Source organism: Nipponia nippon, unplaced genomic scaffold, assembly GCF_047370975.1.
Source record: "Nipponia nippon isolate SJK-2023a ecotype South Korea unplaced genomic scaffold, ASM4737097v1 scaffold_2, whole genome shotgun sequence".
In the NCBI taxonomy this organism is placed as follows: domain Eukaryota; kingdom Metazoa; phylum Chordata; class Aves; order Pelecaniformes; family Threskiornithidae; genus Nipponia; species Nipponia nippon.
The window spans coordinates 45,375,994-45,393,772 of record NW_028262336.1 but is presented as its reverse complement, the minus strand read 5'-3'; the positions used below and the strand labels follow the sequence as shown (position 1 = coordinate 45,393,772).

Below are 17,779 nucleotides of genomic sequence, written 5' to 3'. Positions count from 1 at the left end.
TTCTAATCTTACATTGGTAAACTGGGAGAATCAACAGCATTCACGAGGGCTAAGCAGCAGTCACCCAGACTTCTACTAACTTTTTCCCCCCTTTTTTTACCTCAGACAGATGTGGGTCTGGTGTTTTCTTTGATGCTTTTAAGGCTGCAGTGATGTTGACATAGAATTGGATGTTCTTACCAATTATGTATCTTATTCTCTCTTTTAGTTCATTGCAATAGTCTATATGTAGTGGCTGAATACTATGTAACCACGACTTCTGACAGTCCTGAAAACACATGGTTTTACATCCTTTTTCATTTCCCCGAACGGAATCTTTCAAACCAAAAAGAAATACTTTTCTCCTTTTTTTTTTTTTTTTTAAATGTCATCCTTTTTACTTGCTATTGTATTATGAAAGCCTCTGTATCTTTTTCCCTTTCACAGCTCTGTGAGGATCTCTATTAAAATATTACCAAATATTTTTAAAGTGTAAATTCCTCTAAGCCTACTGAATTTGATTCAGTTACCCACATAGGCATCTAGTGTGGTCTGAGATATCCCGAGGTGTTCTTAAGTTAATAATCTGACTTGGAACAACATTTTGAAACTCATCCCCCACGTGTCTCCATTTGTCTTCTGTTGGTTTAGGTCTTAGGGTTTCTAAGACCTACACATGGGGCTTGCAGATGTGGGTGAGGCCCTATAGGAGATCAAAGACATTCTGGACCAGCAGTTGGATACTAGGAGAGGTACCTGAGGGCATTTTGTATCACGCCAGATGCTTACATGTGGGCAAAAAATCAAGCCTGACTGACTCCCTTTCTTTCCTTGCATTTCTTTTCTTTTTGACTCATGAATTAAAGTGGAATATGAGGCTTTTTGAGTGAGTTTTATTTCACTTAGAAACACATCTAAGCTTTCTGTTGGTGCATAATAGTGCTATGCAGGCTGTTTTATAGAAGTTAGGCTAGCAGAATACGTGCATTCTCCTCCTGCTCTGGACCTCGGGTCTGGAAGCAACAGCAATAAGCATTGCTGCCTTATCTGCAGCAAAAAAAAGGAAGGCTTATTTTAGATTAAAAATACCATCTATCTCCAGCTGTGGAGTGGTGGCAGCAGCAGTGTGCAGATTGATGGGAAGCGATGAAGAGGCACCAGGTGGAGACAAGGCTGCGTGAGGGGACTATGATCATCTTGGCCAACTGCCACAATGGTCTACTTGGCTCCTTTTTTCCTTGCAGGAGAAAAGAAGTGGTGAGACTTACAGTTAGGAATGGGATAAAATCAGGGAAGGGGCGTGATAGAGAGAGGTGGTTTGTTCATTTACAGAATCTTTAAATCAGAAAGAGAGCATGTATACTTTACGAGTGGAGATGTAAGTGCTGTTTAGTAACTCCACGATAAGCGTTTTTACTACGTTTTTTTTCCCTGAAGCATTTATAGAGCTGACCTGCAAATAAAACTAACAAACTTCCATCATTGGTAGAAACATCCCATGTAGTAAGATCGGAGAGGCAATAAAACCCTGTCCTTCCAGATAGCAGTTCAGGGCATTCAGACCTCGGAGCCGTGTTCCTCTCCCTGTTTAAGGATTGGGCCTGAGCTTACTTTCAGTTAGTCTGGATGCAAAGTCAGAACTTTTCTCCTGTTTCCACATTCCCTCTTCAGCATCAGTTGACCTCACAGATGCAATTATTAAGAAAAATTAATCAATCCATTTTTATAATGTTTTGCCCCTTGGCTTTGTTTTCATTCCCGCAGCTATTTGAATAACCAGCAGAAACTAGGCCAAACCACCTGTATCTCTATCATCGCTGCAAAATCAACAAAGCCAGATTATGAACGTGCATTATAAACCACAAATTCCTGGGTACTTACCACTGGTTATACCAACAAACATTTTTTTTTCACTGCAGCAGTTTACTGCTCTTTATTAAATGATTGAATTTATTCGCTAGAAATGTTCTGCAAGGTGCTTGCAACACTCAATCTGCTGCAGCGCTGAAGGAAAAAAATGGGCAAAACAAACCTTGTATGCTTTTTACAATTAGGCAAAATTCACTGTTTCATTTACTGGCCCAGTGCGGATAAGTTATTGGTCATATATGAAGGCCCTGGTTATTTTTCCAGCATTTATCTTCAAAGTTACTCCTGGGGAGAGCACTTCAGTAGTTAACCTAACTGGCCTTTTCATAGCACTTTAACTGCAATTAAATATAACTGAACCAGAAGTTAAAATATTAATGAAATAGTCGTGAAAACTTTAACATATTATCAAGCAGTATTTTTTCATAAATGTGCAGAAACCTATTGTTCACTTGAGACTTTCCCAAACTGGGAACTGCACAATTTTTTTAACCTTTATTTTTTATCTTTACATGAAAATACCAAAAGCAATTCTGAAGAAAACATCTCAGCTACTTAGATGCTTAGATGCTACTTAGCATCTCAGTTACTTAGATCAGATGTTACTTACATCAGTTACTTACATCTCAGATGCTTAGATGCTACTTACCATCTCAGTTACTTAGAGAGGCTTTCTTTTAGCATGTGCAAATGATGGTGGAAAAATCAAACTGTATCATTTAACAACGTGATATTAAATGTGATACTAAATGTGATAAATCACTCTGTTCTCATATATGTGATTCTCCAGTTCATTTCCCATGCTCTATGCTAAGTCAAACGCAAGTGCAATGAGGATTATTTGCATAAGCTTCTATAGCTGTACAGTGTAGCTGAAGACATTAAGATTGCAGCCAATCCAGGAGTCCAGGTTTGGTGAACTTAGTTCATCATAGTAACAGGGAAAAAAAATCTAGATGGTGAATGTAGCTGATTAAGGAGTCATGAAACTAAACTTGTCATGCTCTGATGTAAAATAGTGAAAAGAAAATGAATGGAAAATGAATGGTCATGCGGGTTTAAAAAATAATTCTTTTTATTATTAATTACAAATAACAAAACAACTTGAAAAAATGCCCCTTAAATGAAGGCCCTCTTATAGATCAAAAATGTGCTTTGAAATCCAAAATAAACCTCTTTTCTTCTGCCACGGGTTTGTGTATACACACAGATGCTAATTTGATAAGCACTTGGTTAACTTCCGCTGCCCTGAGCTATCATCAACTTAGATAAAAATAATGATTGTTAGTGGCCTTAGAAAGCTGTGAAACATGCGGGCTGTAGCTGCAGCGAAGGAAACTGAAATGGCATTGTCAGAGCCATAAATAAGAGCTTGCAGTGAAGAAAAGCGGTTCAGCAGCTCCGGATGGGCCTAGGATGTGAGACCAGGCAGCGGGACAGATCGCCTGCCGGGCTGCACCTGCCCTCTGTGACCTGCAGCAGCCTGTTAGGGCCAGACTCTGAAAGGCACCTACGGTCCTAAGGAGGGACTTGGGCCAGTGGAGCTCACCAAGCTCTACAGTTAAGATCTTGCTCACCCTGAGGTCAACAGGCCTCAAAAATTAGCTCAGATTTTTACTCAAAATAGCCCTGAAGTCGTCTTCCGCACACGCCCAGGCCTGCCGCAGCGGAAGAGCTCACGCACGACGTTCAGGCTGGGGCCTGGCAATGACGTGTGCTGGTCTTCTTGCCCCAGGGGCTCAGTCGAGCGCTTGGTCTCAGCATGGAAGTTTTAAACCAAGCATCCCACAAAATGCAGCAGGGGTTACTTCTGTCTTTGAAAATGCTGTGTGTACAGGTAGGAGCAGGATACGGCTGACAGGAAACATTCAGGATACAATCCAATGTCTATTCCACTGTCCAGACTGTTCATATATAACACTATAGGTGAATTCGAAGTCTTGGCCAGGACCTACATACAGTCTCCAGGACAGAGCCACCATGTTTCCAGGAATGTTTTAAATTGTGTCTTTCACTTGTTGGGGCTTTTTTAATCTTTGCTGTATTTGTTTTGGAGCATTAAGGAGTTTGGTACCCAGGGCCATTAATTCTAATATCATGCAGCAGTCTGTGCGGGGATGCTTCCTCTACAGATGCTTACAAACCATGTAAGAATGAGATGTTTTCTTCTTGGAGAGGAATGTTAAAGAGATGCTGTCAATCTTAAGTTTTGGGGAAAATACAACTATTATTTTAAAGAATAAAAGTACTTTAAAATTTGAATAGCTGTCCTGCTTTTGTACAGTATTTGCTGAAATACCTTTTCTATGTTTAAAAAACCATAAATCTAACTTTATTCACAGCTTAGGAAGGGTACTGCTTTGGAGATGGAAGCTTACGAACAAAGTTAGCTTTGAAATGGGCTGTCTCCTCTTCGACTGCTCCAAATGTTTGGCCTTGATGTATTATTGAGAAGAAACTGTAGCAAGCTTATTGCTGATAAAAGCTTGCTGTTCTCCAGCCGTAAGGAAAGTCATCTGTCTTAAGAACAGTTTAAATTATTAGCCAGTTGGGCATCTGAAATCAGAAATTTCTGCTGGTGCATCCCAGGCTTTGGAATGCTGTCCTATGAAATGTAACACTGCAGCGAGACAATTAGGCCTGATATCGGAAAATCCTAGGTCCAAATTAAACTGAGCCCATAAAGTAATGCTTGAATATGATATTCACACGAAAACAGAGCCAAGTTATGCATGAGTAATACGGCTGTTATCAATATGAAAATATAAAGGACTCCTTTCTTCCATCCTTATTCACCACAGACATGATCTGGCTACACTGACATCGGTGGGAAACATCCCATCCTGATATGGAGTGGAATATCAAGTATTAAAGTAATAGTGGAATAAGGTGACATAGCCTAAAAAAACAGTGACAGAACTGGACCTGCTGAGGTAGGAAAACAGTTTCCTTGTCCCAGTTTCTTCAGTCTATAGAATGAAGCAAGGGGTTTCCCTTGTTATAGTTAATGCATTTTGCAAAGCCCCTTACTTCCATAGCGTAAGACATAGGCCTATTCTTCTAAGCAGATCTTGTAAAAGTTGTGTAGCAAAAGTTATTGTAAAAGGATGTAGCAATCAAATGGAATCCAAGTTTTCTCTGCTTTGTGCTGTAACAAGCTTTCAAGGCTGCTGGTCAATTGAACGGGGTGCTGCTATGAGGGGAGGAATTCAGGGATTCATCTCCACCTAGTTTGAGTCACTTGCTTTAGGCATTTGGATAGTCATCTTTTCCTCTCTCTACAGTCAATAAAGAAAGAGATAACACCACAGATAGCCATCTGAGGAGTGATCACGCTGTGGGGCTGCTTCTCACCCAGCATACCATAGACACAGCCTATGTATGCAGCCTGGGTACAGCCTGCTCCACAGCCATGTTGAAGAAGGAATACATTAATAAATAGGATTGCTCAGAGCACCTAGACAGGCAGTATATAATGTAACGGGATAAAACAGTACTCCACCAAAAACATATAAGTAACTTGAAACCAATAGGTATTACATTGCCTTGGTCCATAGCACGTTAATGAATAAAAAGGTTTGCATGAATAAACACTGGTTTGTGGCTGATTACCTTACTCAAAAGGTCTTCATTCATGCACAACACAGTCCTCTACAGAAGGTTTTAGCACAGGTTCTAAAAAATTTAAGTATTGGTCTGTATCATTCCCAATTTTAAAATATTTTAGTCTAGTAACAGAATATCACTTTTTATATATGCATGTGTCATTAGTCATTAAGATCACTGAAACATGATGATGAACAACTTGAAATTGCTAGGTATCTGGCATTATCAATCTCTTCTTATTTTTAAAGGAAAAATTACAATAAAATGAGTCAGCAAAGTAGACAATAATGCTTAAAAATATTGATCATGAAGATAAGTGATTTAGAAATCAACCTGTCTAGGATAGACTTAGAAATAAGCCAAATGTGCGCTTAAAGACAGGGATTCTCAATTATATGTGTGGCCTCAAATGGCCCCTTTCCACCTTCCACACCGTACATCTCTGCTGTAGTTGTAAATAATGACGGTTTTACCTACAGAATTGTTCACTAGCCTTTTCTCCATCTTTCTGCCAAGATCAAGACTGAGGATTGGAAAGCCAGTTAGAAATACATCTTCCCTGTCAGAGCTGATTACCACTACTGCATTCATTACCAGTTTGACACTGAATTCAAAACCTGTATTTCTTCTACCTCCTGCCTTTCCCAGCGCCTCCCTCACCTCCCCATCTTGACTTCACTCTCTCACTAAAAAATCCAGAACCACTTGGCAGAGTTATTAGTATCTGCTTGCCTTAGTTTTGTGAGCAAAAACATTATTTTTAAATGAAAAAGGGAGAATTTCTCAGCAAGCCATTCCTATGCAGTCAGGAGGAAGGAAAGGAGGAGGAAGGCATCTGTGTGTTTTACTCTTGGTTTAGCTGAGGACTTAATTAGCAAATTTGTCAACCTTTTTGTTCTTTACCTCTCTTTAAAAGAAATAACTGTGGCAATGAATGAGAAGGACTGTTTATAGAATTATGACTCCCTACCTAATTATGTTCAGTTTGCCAGCTGTGGCACCTATTTGAAAGGCTGCACTTCTGGCTGAGGATTATTAACAGCTTATATATACCAGGCTATATACTTTCATACAATCCATTGCTTAATGCTTTATCTTCCTTGAGGGCAGATGTTAGGGTGAAACCTGGATTCATGTTGAAAGGTAATTTGCTTTAGGAAGAAAGAGGTTTTTACATCAAATAAGCATTACATGCATCATATAAAGATGTAACCAAGATTCTGGAAGGTGACTACTGAATCTGGGTACGTTTTTAAGATTCCCATTCTAAAGGATTTACTTTGCCAATGCAACAGAGCAGAAAATCAAGTCCTTTAAAATGAGCCACACCAAAAACATTGCTTACTACACATTAAAATTTGTGTTTATATCTGTGAATGCTTGTGATTTACTTTGCACTGAAAGAAAAAGGAAAAAGGTTGGAAAAAATGAAAATGGTTACCAATAAGGGCACTGACCATATTGCTACATACAACCACAACAGCTTCCTGGACAGCTGAAATAATAGCAGCCTGTTTTAGTGCCCTTGAACCAGTTTCTACTGTTTGATTGCACTTCACAGTAAAGTTTGCAATACAACTGTCATCAAAATCGGCACCACCTTAATTGTGACACCACATAACTACGGCAGATGCTGAGAAAATTTCCACATCCGCCCAGGCTTGGTTTGGCTTCTAGGAGAAGCAGGGAGACGACAGTCCAAGTCGCAGAATATTTCCACCATTAACAAACTGGACTAAGTTTTACAAGGTCTGAATTAAACTCTCTGCTCAGCCACGGTAAAACAGGAGCAATGATGTTTTGCTGGTCCCTTTTATTGTCAGTATTTGGGTTGTAAATTCTCTGTGTAGAAACCCTGGCTTCTGAGTGCAGTGATGTGAGGCTGTAATTCAGCTTGGAGAGGGGGGCCTCCAGGTATTGATAAAAGGATGGTTTGAGAGCAGTGTGCACTGGAAAGACTGGCTTCCAGAAAAGAGATACGAGTTCTTAAACATGATCTCTGTCACACAGTCCGAACCCAAACAGCAGTATGCATTTTGAAAACTAATTCAGCCAAGAAGTCAGCAACAGTGCAGGCAGAGCAAGAAAAAGAGGTTGTAAACAGCAGAGAAGTCAGAAACTGATGGAATGAACATCATACAAAGGACTCGCAGCAGGAGAGGATGCAAATGACTAGTATAAAACAGAATAAAGTATGGCTTAGGAAATGAGGAGGGAAGGAAGAAAGATCTGAGAACAAACAGTGCTTCATTCAGAACAGGTTGGGCGAGTGACTGCGAAGTTTGAATGGGAAGGCAGAGAAAGCTCCACTGATTTCTAAATAGCAGATAAAGATGCTAAGATGAATGAAAGATAATAAGGTGAATTGGGTATCAAAGAGCTATAGACAGAAGCAGGGCCAGAGTAGCACACAGCAAATGCAAAACCAAGCTGACGGAAGGGAATTAATTGGGAGAGCATTAAAGGAGGAGGCCTCCAGTCAGCGAAGATCTTAAGTGATGATCACACAAAAGAAAGAAGAGAGAATGGAACTGAGAAGATGGGATGTTCAGAGGGGGAATGGCAGAGGTGACTGGGGCTTGAAACTGCAGAAGGGATGTAAAGATTAAGGAAAGGTCATATAGATAGCTGCTGCTTCTCCTTCATTCAGAGGTGCCTCATCTTTTTATCTCTCTATCTTGTTAGTTAGACAGCACTTTTGTATTTGCACCACATTTGCATTACTTGTTTTTAAAATTTGTTATTTCAAGCAGCTTGCAATATGACCTTAGGGGCGGTTTAAGGTTTTATAGCAACCTTTTACCTACCCACCACCTCTTCTCAAGCAACTTCCAGTTCATTCCTGCCATGACTGAAATGCTGCATGATAGCATCTTTGCAAAGCCTACAGAAGCAGCATAGGGCCAAAAGCATCTTATTGCTTCTCAGTTTGCATTTTCTTAAAGTCAGTTTAATCCCACATATTCAGTGCTGTAAGCAAGCAATTTCAGAAAATTAAATAGGAATTTCCCTATGTGTTTATGACATAGCAGTGATGATAGATTTTTGTTTGTAGTTAAATCTTTCCCTGCAGTATTTACCGATTAAACATGCAAGGCACACAGGGAAAAGTGATTGTGGGCTTGACTCAGAGCCAGCTGAAGAAAATTTCATTGATTCAGCTGGGTTTTAGAATTGATGAAACCAGTCCAGAGACTGATTTGCAAATAAATGTGTGCATTTCACTAATACATTGGAAGTGGGAACTCTTGCTTTTATGGACAGGAACATTTACAAGACATTTAACTCCTAAACAGTTTATAAATAGAGCTCTGAACAGTTGTGTTCTACAGAAGGATATACTGTAAATGTGTTACCTGGGGTCACCATTCAGACAGACTGCATATAATCCAGGCAATGAAATATGCCATGCATGATGTATGTCATATGAATAGGACTAGTCTGCCAATAACACATGCACTATCCCTTAAAGTTAGGCTCCGTGAATTATTATAAAGGTAGAAGTGAGGCTCACTAACAGAAGTATGCCTAAAGCTAATGCTACTGACAGCATATAATTTGACTAGAAATATTACCTACAAGCAGAAAACTATGGTCTCTTTCCCATCCAAAAGTACCATTTTCATTTTGAATAAAAACATATGTAAAAAAATTTTTAATGTATTTTCAGCTTAGTATTATCCATGAATGAGAAAGAGAAACAATAGGAAAATAAAACTCATTGAAAGTAAAGCCAATTTGTTGCCAGTGGTCAGTAGTCTAAACAGTCCTATATGCGTAGTAATAATAGATTTGATCTCTTGTCAAGAGATTTAAGAAACTAAAAGAGTCCCACTGCAAAATCATAATCATGTGGTCTCATAACTGGAAAGAGGGATCCAACAGGAGGAATCCTGACTGGAACATATTTTCAGGGAAGCTGAATACTTAAAGAGTAAGGTGCTTACTAGTATTTCCTCCGACCATCTTGGCTTCCCCCTGCAACTCTATTGCGGCTCCTCCCAGCATGATCCTACGGAGCTTGTTTCAATACCATTAGAAAGCACTGCAGCAAATAATGTTTCTGCAGATCAGACAGGCGTGAGGCGCTCCGACATCATTGCTGATGTCAGGTTTATGACAAGATAAGCTTTTACCTCTTAGGGCCAGGTCTTTTAATCCAGCTGAATCAACGCAGGACAGTGTGTAGGAAAGCAGAGCTGTACACGGCTTCTACACTCTTACAGTGCTGGAGCCAGCAAAGGCTCCACGGTAAGTCTGGCTGCACGTAACTGCCCGTAACACAAAGGACAATTGGTCCCATCTGCCAGGAAAGCCCTGGACTCCTTGTGTCAGCGGCTCTCAGCGGCATGGTGTAACCATGTCAGAGCGTAATAAAATCTGTGGAAAAGGTTTCTGAAAGAATGGAGTCAGGCAATTGCATAATTTTGTTCCAAAACATCTGTATGACATATTGGCTACAGTTAAGTTTTATGGCTTTGTTTGACATAGTCAAAAGTGGCTGTCACACCAAAAATGTATCTTGTCTTTTTCTGAACCATTTTTATTGCAAAATCTGTTATTCATCATATGTTGGTCAAAAACCGAATTAATATGCTTTCACATTAGCTCTCATACACTTTCTAAGCAAACAGTAAAAGTTAAAGGCCGGCAGTTCAGTATTGTTTATTGTTACATGGGGCTGTGTTAGTGTGAGTAAGTGACAAAGAGAAATACAATAGTGTATACTTTAAAACAGGAATCAAAAAGAAAATATAATCCAGAAGTTTCATTTCAGCCTTCTCAAGTGTCTTTTTGAGTCAATGTCTTCTGGCACTGTGTGGACTTGGCAAGACACCAACTTGAGCTCTTTTGGCACAATGAGACACAGCATTGTAGACTATGATAGATGTAGCCCTTGAAAACAGGGCAAAACAGAAAAAGAAGTAAGGAAGAAGTGAGCACTCAGAACAGAGCGGCTTGTTGCTTGAATTCATTAGAGTACAAACTCAATGCCACCGTATCACTGCCTAGATCAGAAGAGAAACCTAACCGTGATTTCTAATACCCCGCAGGTATGACAATACATTCTTTCCTTCTTACAACTGAACCCCTGCACAGTAACAATTCCAACAAACACTGAAAGCATAGGAGCCAGACGAAACTAAATTACCCACCATTTGCTTTAGGTCATTAAAGCAACCTTTCTATCAAGATGTAATTGAAAAACTAAAATGTTTCCACACCAGAAATTCTAAGGAGACTATCTGTTCATGGACATTAGTAATTTTGCATGTCATGCTAGTAAAGTTGGGATTGGGGAATTACAGGAAATAAAAGAGCTACTTGCTCTTTTCAGGATTCATACACTCACAAAAGTAAGACTGAATTAATAAACTTTAAAAAAGAAAATACAATTGCATGTTATTGCATAAGATATTTGAAGTCCTTAAATTACAGAAGCCTGTATGAATAGCCTTCCTTTATGTAGCCAAGCAATCTTACAGCTTTGTTTATCGAAGCAACTGGCATCTTCATTGCCTATGCTTTGACATGACTCTCATGAAGGGAGTTTCTTTCTTTTAATTTTGTCTGGACAGAGGAAATGAATAATGTTTTGATTTTTGTATAAGAAATTCTTTTGCTCTGTCTCTTTTTGGAAGTCTGCATTTCTCTCACCATTTTCAGCCTAAAAGTCAAAATAGAAATGGTACTCACAAGTCTTGCCTTTGAAAATTATACTCAGGTGTTACCAGTACAATGTAGCTGCAGTTTCTATCAGAAAACCCTTTAAGTATTTGAAAATCTCGCCTCTGGAGATTTTCACCTCTCACCTCTTTGAAGAAAACCTTCCAGAATTCTCAAGGAAAAAAAAAAAGTTGCGTTTGAACTATGCATATAGTAAGTACTCCTTTCTGATTACTTTTCTCGTTTTCTTGTATTCTAGGTTAACATTGCTGGCAACAGTATTCATTCTATAAGTCTTGCAGCCAAAACCTCTAAGCAGATTAGTTATCTTTTGAACTGCTCGATCATTAATAATAGCTACACATATCATTTTGTGTTCATCAGAAGTTCCTTCAGTTCACAATTAAATATTGGAGTAATGAAGAAAAACTAAAAAAAAAAAAAAAGAAGAAATTTCTTAACCTAATGATTAACTGGTGAATATAATAAAGACTGTCTGAGGATTTATTCAGATAATGTAAGGCAAGGAAAAAAGAAGGATTATGGAAAATTTATGTAGAATATCAAATACATTGTTCACAACAGAAATTTATAGTTACCTGTTGAATTTGTATTTTTAAATATGTCACAGCTAAAACAGTTTCTGTCCTCATGGGTTTGCAAACTAATAGAGAAAGAAAGTACTGTTACCACCACTTTTCTGATAGGTTCTAATTTATCCAAGGTGGAAAAAACAGTAGCAGTTTAAGAATTAAAACACTGATCTCCTGACTCCCAACCTACTGCTCTAATTAGAAGACATTTCTTTCTCTTAAAGTATCAGCTGAGATATTTTAGTAAAGACAGAGCCAGCACCAGTGAGGATCAAACTCCACAATCAAGTATATATTATTTGACAAACTTATGGGTTGCAAGGACACATAAGTGTTCTGGCATTTAAGACAACAGGCTGTTTTAGGCTGAAAATTTTTATGTCAATTCCAAAAGTCACTTTGCTGTAATTAGTGCTAACTATTACTTTATTGAGTTCTGGTGAAGTTTTGGTATCAGACTACAAGACATTAATATTTTACCTTATCAACAGGTTTAGTATTTTTCTGTAAGTTTCGGAGGATTAACTACATTTTTGTCTGTTTCTCCAAATTTGGTCTATTCATTGTAGCTCTATTTGTGAAAGTACTTAGGTGAGCTATAGGTCAATCACTTTGGATTATATTCTTGACTCTACGTTTTGATTTAATTACCTTGCATTTAAAAATACAGATTTATAATTAGATGTTACCTGACAAATTCTTAGAGGAACTGCCTGTGAATAATCACAAAGTCCTTCACAAAGTCCTTCCAACTTTTTTCTGTGATGCCTTTAATAAACTCAAAAATGGTCTGGCAGCCAACAAAATGAGATCATGGCCTGCTGAGTTGATCAGTATTATCCTACTGTATCGTTTTTTCCTTTGGAAAACTCATCTCTCTTTCCTGAGCACGTTATTTCATATTTACAATAGAAAATGAATGGAGAACTTTGTGCAAGTTTCTGCTAAGGAGAAAACTTCTAAAGAGTAATCATGGCTCTGACTCCCCACATGGCAACACTTATTTCATGTTGAGAGCATCTCTGAATAGAAGGAAATGAATTTAATCTGTGCAAAGCATTCCATTGATGTGGAATTCACCTGAACTGTTCATAGTCAACAGACAGAAGCAGAGCACATTTTATCTGATCTGTTTTAGGCACCTACTGCAGGATGAGATGAATCGCATCTTAAAAATGGCTGCTGGTTGTGAAGACAACCAGATCAAATACAGGCTTCTGGATTGTAGACATCTGAAGTTAGATGAGATGAGCTTCACGTACAGGGCTCACAGAAGAGCCTGATGTGGAACAGCTGTTCTGCACTGACACTTTGGCCTTTTAGACAGGCACCTTTATTTAATCTGGAAATCCCTTTGAGGAAGAGACCATCTTTTTACTTGGAATTTCTATTGCACTTGCAACCAAAAGGTTCACTCATGACAGGCAAGATGGTAATACCTCTGCTTATAATAAAAAAGCTGACCTAGTGACCGTAAACTAATACCCCTTACAGAGTTATGACAGCATGTGTGTGACTTAATTTTAGTGGGCATGTATTTAAGCATTTTGTTCATTCTCCTTGGTTTTATATTTTGAATGCAGTTACATACAATTCTACCCGGAAAGTCAAACGACCATGTAACAAACAGAGCATTAATCTAATCTTGTCTGCAGTGCTTCAAAGACTGAAATTCTGGCTCCCTTGAAGTCAGCAGTAAATCCGTCTTTGACTTTGGTGGCAACAGCATTTTACGTAAGAAGCCCTGAATCCAGTGCATAATACAGATATGAGAAAAAAATTCACATTATCATCTACCAGCATTTCTCACAGAGTGCACACTGAGGCATCATCACGCAAAAAGGAATGAGAAAAGATAACTAAAAGGAACAACTTTATGAGCAACAGTATTGTACAACTTGCATATAAAGTAAGGTAAGTATTACTGGTCTCTACTTCAGGTAAAACATCTTTTCCACTGTCTTTTTTTACACTGCCTCTCTTTTGGTCATCTGATTAATAATCCTAATTTTAATCAATTTACCATCCATTCTTCTCTGTGCAGGACTTCCCTCCCTCCCTATAAACACTTCAGTCAGAAAGAATAGTATTTCCTTCACATTATGCAAGGCTAAGGTTACAAATTATCAATCCATGTATGTTTTCCCCTAATTTACAGAGTTTTAAAAGGTATAAAAAGAAACCCTCTCTCCCTGATCAGGTTATTTTTTTAAGATTTCATTGGTCTGATTTCATTTTTACTTTATTTCAACTGTAACTGCTAATCTTGATCAAAAGAAAGGAGAATGCTGTCCACTGGATACAGAGCGCTGTGATGAAAAACATAGGGTATTTACCTGTTCAGTGTGGTTCTTTGATATCCAGGGGCAAATCTCTTTCTGAAGTCACCTGCATGGGAAATGCTCAATCAATAGACAAGATGTTGTGACGTGGCTGGATTGGGAAAATGGACTGTGCATTACTGGTTTTGTGATTGTAATTAGTAGGAAATAGAAGACAAAACAGAAGAGGAACAGAGAAAAAACTAGCTTATGGTAACAGAAAAATGACTCTGTTCTATTGCTGATGGAAATGAGGAGAGGGTTATCCTGAAGTCCCAACCATACCACACATAGCCACCCCCAGCACTGGTTTTCTGACCTCACCTGAGCTTGCCATCGTTCTGCTTTACATACAAGGAAACAAGGCATCAGAATTCAAATTTTTCTGTTATGTTCTTTTTGGTTGTGAACAACAGGTTCTGTCCTGTAGCTGGGTCTGTAAGTCACCACTGGGGAGTAGTTAAGATAATCTGACAAGCTGATACAGCTATCAAATATAACTTCCATAGCTTAGGTCATAAAGGAAGACTAGTACTAGCAAGCCCTATCGATGTCTGAAGAGGTATATCCAGACAACGTGACAGGCGTGATAAAGAAGGTGGGCAAGCCAGGCAATCCCTTTGGTTGCTATCCAAAATAATGATCATCTGATGTGGGACTGGGATCACCTGATGAGCTGGTCATGGGATCAGATGATGACTGGGGATGAAGAGGGAGTGTTGGAGGTCATCTGATAAAAGTTATAAAAAGGTTTCTCAGAGGCTATTTTCAAACACCAAAAGGGACTGCTTATAGGATGTAGCTTTTCTGAGAGATGACACACATGTTAAGGAAAAGCTTGACCCTGTTTTGCTGCATCATGTGATGGGTTCACAGGCAACACTGTGGTTGGGGTGGAAAAGCAATGTTCATCTAGCCTTTCCTTGTATTTGCTTTGGGGGTGAGAAAATATTAGCTGGGATTCTGGGGAATTCTGTTGTATGGTCAAACACCTATAGAGAAACATAGAAAGAAACACTGCCAGGCCTGTGGCGTTCTGGCAGTTAGGGGGAAAAAAAAAACCAACAACCCCCAAAAGCCCCACTATGTGCAGGTTAGAGGTACAACCCTGGGCTAAGCTTAGAGGATGCTGGTGGGGAGGCAAAGGTAAGGAATGGCCTGTCAGTGCTTTCCATAGTTACTTCTCAGTGTTATCGAAATAATTTGTTAGTTTCTGTCAAGCTTGAAACCTGATTAGTGAGTGTGCTAGCACAAGTAGGGTGTCCCTGAAGAAGGTGTGCAGGATGACCAGGATCCTGGGGCCACTGGACCCGAGGTCTGACCTCCATGGTAAATAACCTCTGCTCAAAAGAGACAGACTGGAGTCTATTTGGATCAAAGGAAATCCCATCGTCAGGGTTCAAATGCAGCACTCTGGCTGAAATCCAGCAGAGGGCTCTCAAAAAGGAGAGAGTATAATAGCTGCTATAATTTATGGCAGCACTTATTTAAGCAATTAACTCTTATCTGAGTTTGCTAAAACTTCCTGAAATTGTTCTCTTGTTCTGTGAGAAGCCTTACATCCTATGATATAATTTGACTCTCCGGGGTCCTTGTTTGCGGAACTTAAAAGAAAAAAAAAAATCCTTGCTCATTTTGTAATCTACTTGAATGTATTTCCTTGTTCAACTCAATATGCCTGTTTTTAAAGTTAGAATTTTTTTTCATGGTTTCCAGTAAGATGTAGGATTCACACTGCCTAAATTAATTTTAAACAGTACGCTATCTTTTTTTAAGTCTCCAGAGCGATGCCCCAGCAAGTCTACATTGTGAGCATCCAAGAAGAGGGAGATAAATTGTATTTGTTTTAGTAAACAGTAGCATGCTCAGACACAAAGGTAGAAATAAGAATGAAAGAAGTAAATTCATTAGAATACCGAGTTCTAGTTTTCTTAGCTGTATTAAACAGATGTTCACCTCTAGAAAACATTCATTTGTCTTACATAATAAGATACACTGTTTTGCAAAGAGGTGAACTTCATCTTTGGGCATAATTGTGGTACCACATTCTTACCTCAAATAATTTTCTACGAACAACCTCTAACTTACAAGACCCTTTTTTCCCCATAATACTTTTCTAAAACAAAGTATTATCTTCCCTCTCCTACCCCTCCAAATTTACCCTGACTTCTATCAATTATAAGCAAATACTAAATGACTAGAGCTGTGTTCAAAAAAAAAAAAAAAAAAAGGGAAAAAAGTCTGGGAAAAAGCCTAGCCCAATATGACGCATAAGGTGATGAAACTACTTCCAAGTGTCTGCATCAAACTCTAACCCTCTTTTGTTTGCAGCCCCTGCTTTTCCCATTTTGGTACTATCTTCTAGCAGTCGCTGCAGCATAGGGCTACATGTTTGCACATGGTATGCTGCTTATTTAGTTGTACTGTATAAATGCCTCTGCTCAACATAAATTGATTATGTTTAACAATACTTTGAATATACAGAATCAGGCATAAGGAGAGAACCAGTGTGTGTGCATATGTCTTAAATCGGTATGTTTGATTTCAAGGTTCTAATTAGCGTTGCGAGATGACCACATTTTTCATGAGTGACAAAGCCATGGGATAGACAGGTATTCCTAAACAAGTGCTAACACAACTTTTGTGAACTCCTGTCTCAACTGTGTCATCACTTTAGAAACTTGTTTAGCCATTCAGGAAAAAAAAAGGTTGCTAACATCAAGCAATCCTAGTGCACCCTAAGGAGGCCTCAAAAAGACCTGAAGTTTGCTGAAAAGGTCATAAACATGAGGAAAAAAATCTTCTTGTTAAAGGATATTTCTTAATAACTTAATGTATTTCTTAACTCCTGAGGCGAACTTTGGATTGTGGCACTTGTAGCTGAAATATTTTCAGACCAATGCACACAGGTAGATGTAGCCAGGGAAGACAAACTGGGAGCCTGCAGTTAAAAATGCGACTACACTCTGCTTGAAAAACCTTGAGACTTGGAACACTTGGTATTTCAGTTCGCCATGGACCTGTACAGAGAACAGAGGTGATACAGGCTAAAATGCACTTCTAGTGCAGGTTATTCCATACCTTTGTCCCAACTTTTTTCCAGTGCAAGATTGTTCCCACCAGCCTGTGTCTTTTATCTAATCTGTCCAATCTACCTGTAGAGGGGTAGGGCCTCTGCCCTTGCTTTTCAGCACAAAGCTTTCCATAACTCGGCAAACACCGGTGTCTCAACCTTCTTTCCACCGCTGCACCCACTTTTGCAGTCTCTACTGGTTTCAAAATATGCACGTAATCTTACACTGAATAAACTCTTTCCATATAGCCTGTGCTAATCTTAACAATATGATGTCATCCAAACTCCACAGCATTTGTGAAACATGTTTTAATATTCCAGCTCTTTTGATCTTGTCACATAAATCAATCCCTCTACCTCTTTAATTATTTTAATTGCTCTTCTTTAAATTCCCTTCAGTGTAATTTTCTAACGGGAAGATTCCCAAAAATATCCCAGGCATGACCTAGTTAAGTAGTATGCACAGGGTAGTCATGCCAAAGAAGCGGAAGAGAAAGTCTATTAGTTCCTTCCTCAGCGATGGGATCCTTCACACGGAGGCTTAAATTCTGTGGGCTTTGTTATTACGCTGTTACAAGACCATGTGTAATTTACTGTCCACTTTCACTCCTACATGTTGATATTGCAGATTTCTTCCTCCTGTTGAATGTTTTCCTACGGCTCTACCAATG

At 38.9% G+C, this 17,779-nt stretch overlaps 1 protein-coding gene across 4 annotated transcripts in view; it reads left to right on the top strand.

Annotated features, from left to right (window-relative positions):
* The window catches only part of MBTPS2 (membrane bound transcription factor peptidase, site 2), a 63,805-nt gene that overhangs the window by 44,684 nt on the left and 1,342 nt on the right, over positions 1 to 17,779 (top strand). For 3 of the 4 annotated variants that reach the window (XR_015704543.1, XR_015704544.1, XR_015704542.1), the window contains one exon: positions 13,370 to 13,628. The gene's annotated coding sequence lies outside the window, so the exon portion shown is untranslated. Of the gene's footprint in view, positions 1 to 1,081; positions 2,301 to 13,369; positions 13,629 to 17,779 lie in introns of those variants that run through there. The other variant, XM_087756274.1, reaches the window with a different exon arrangement.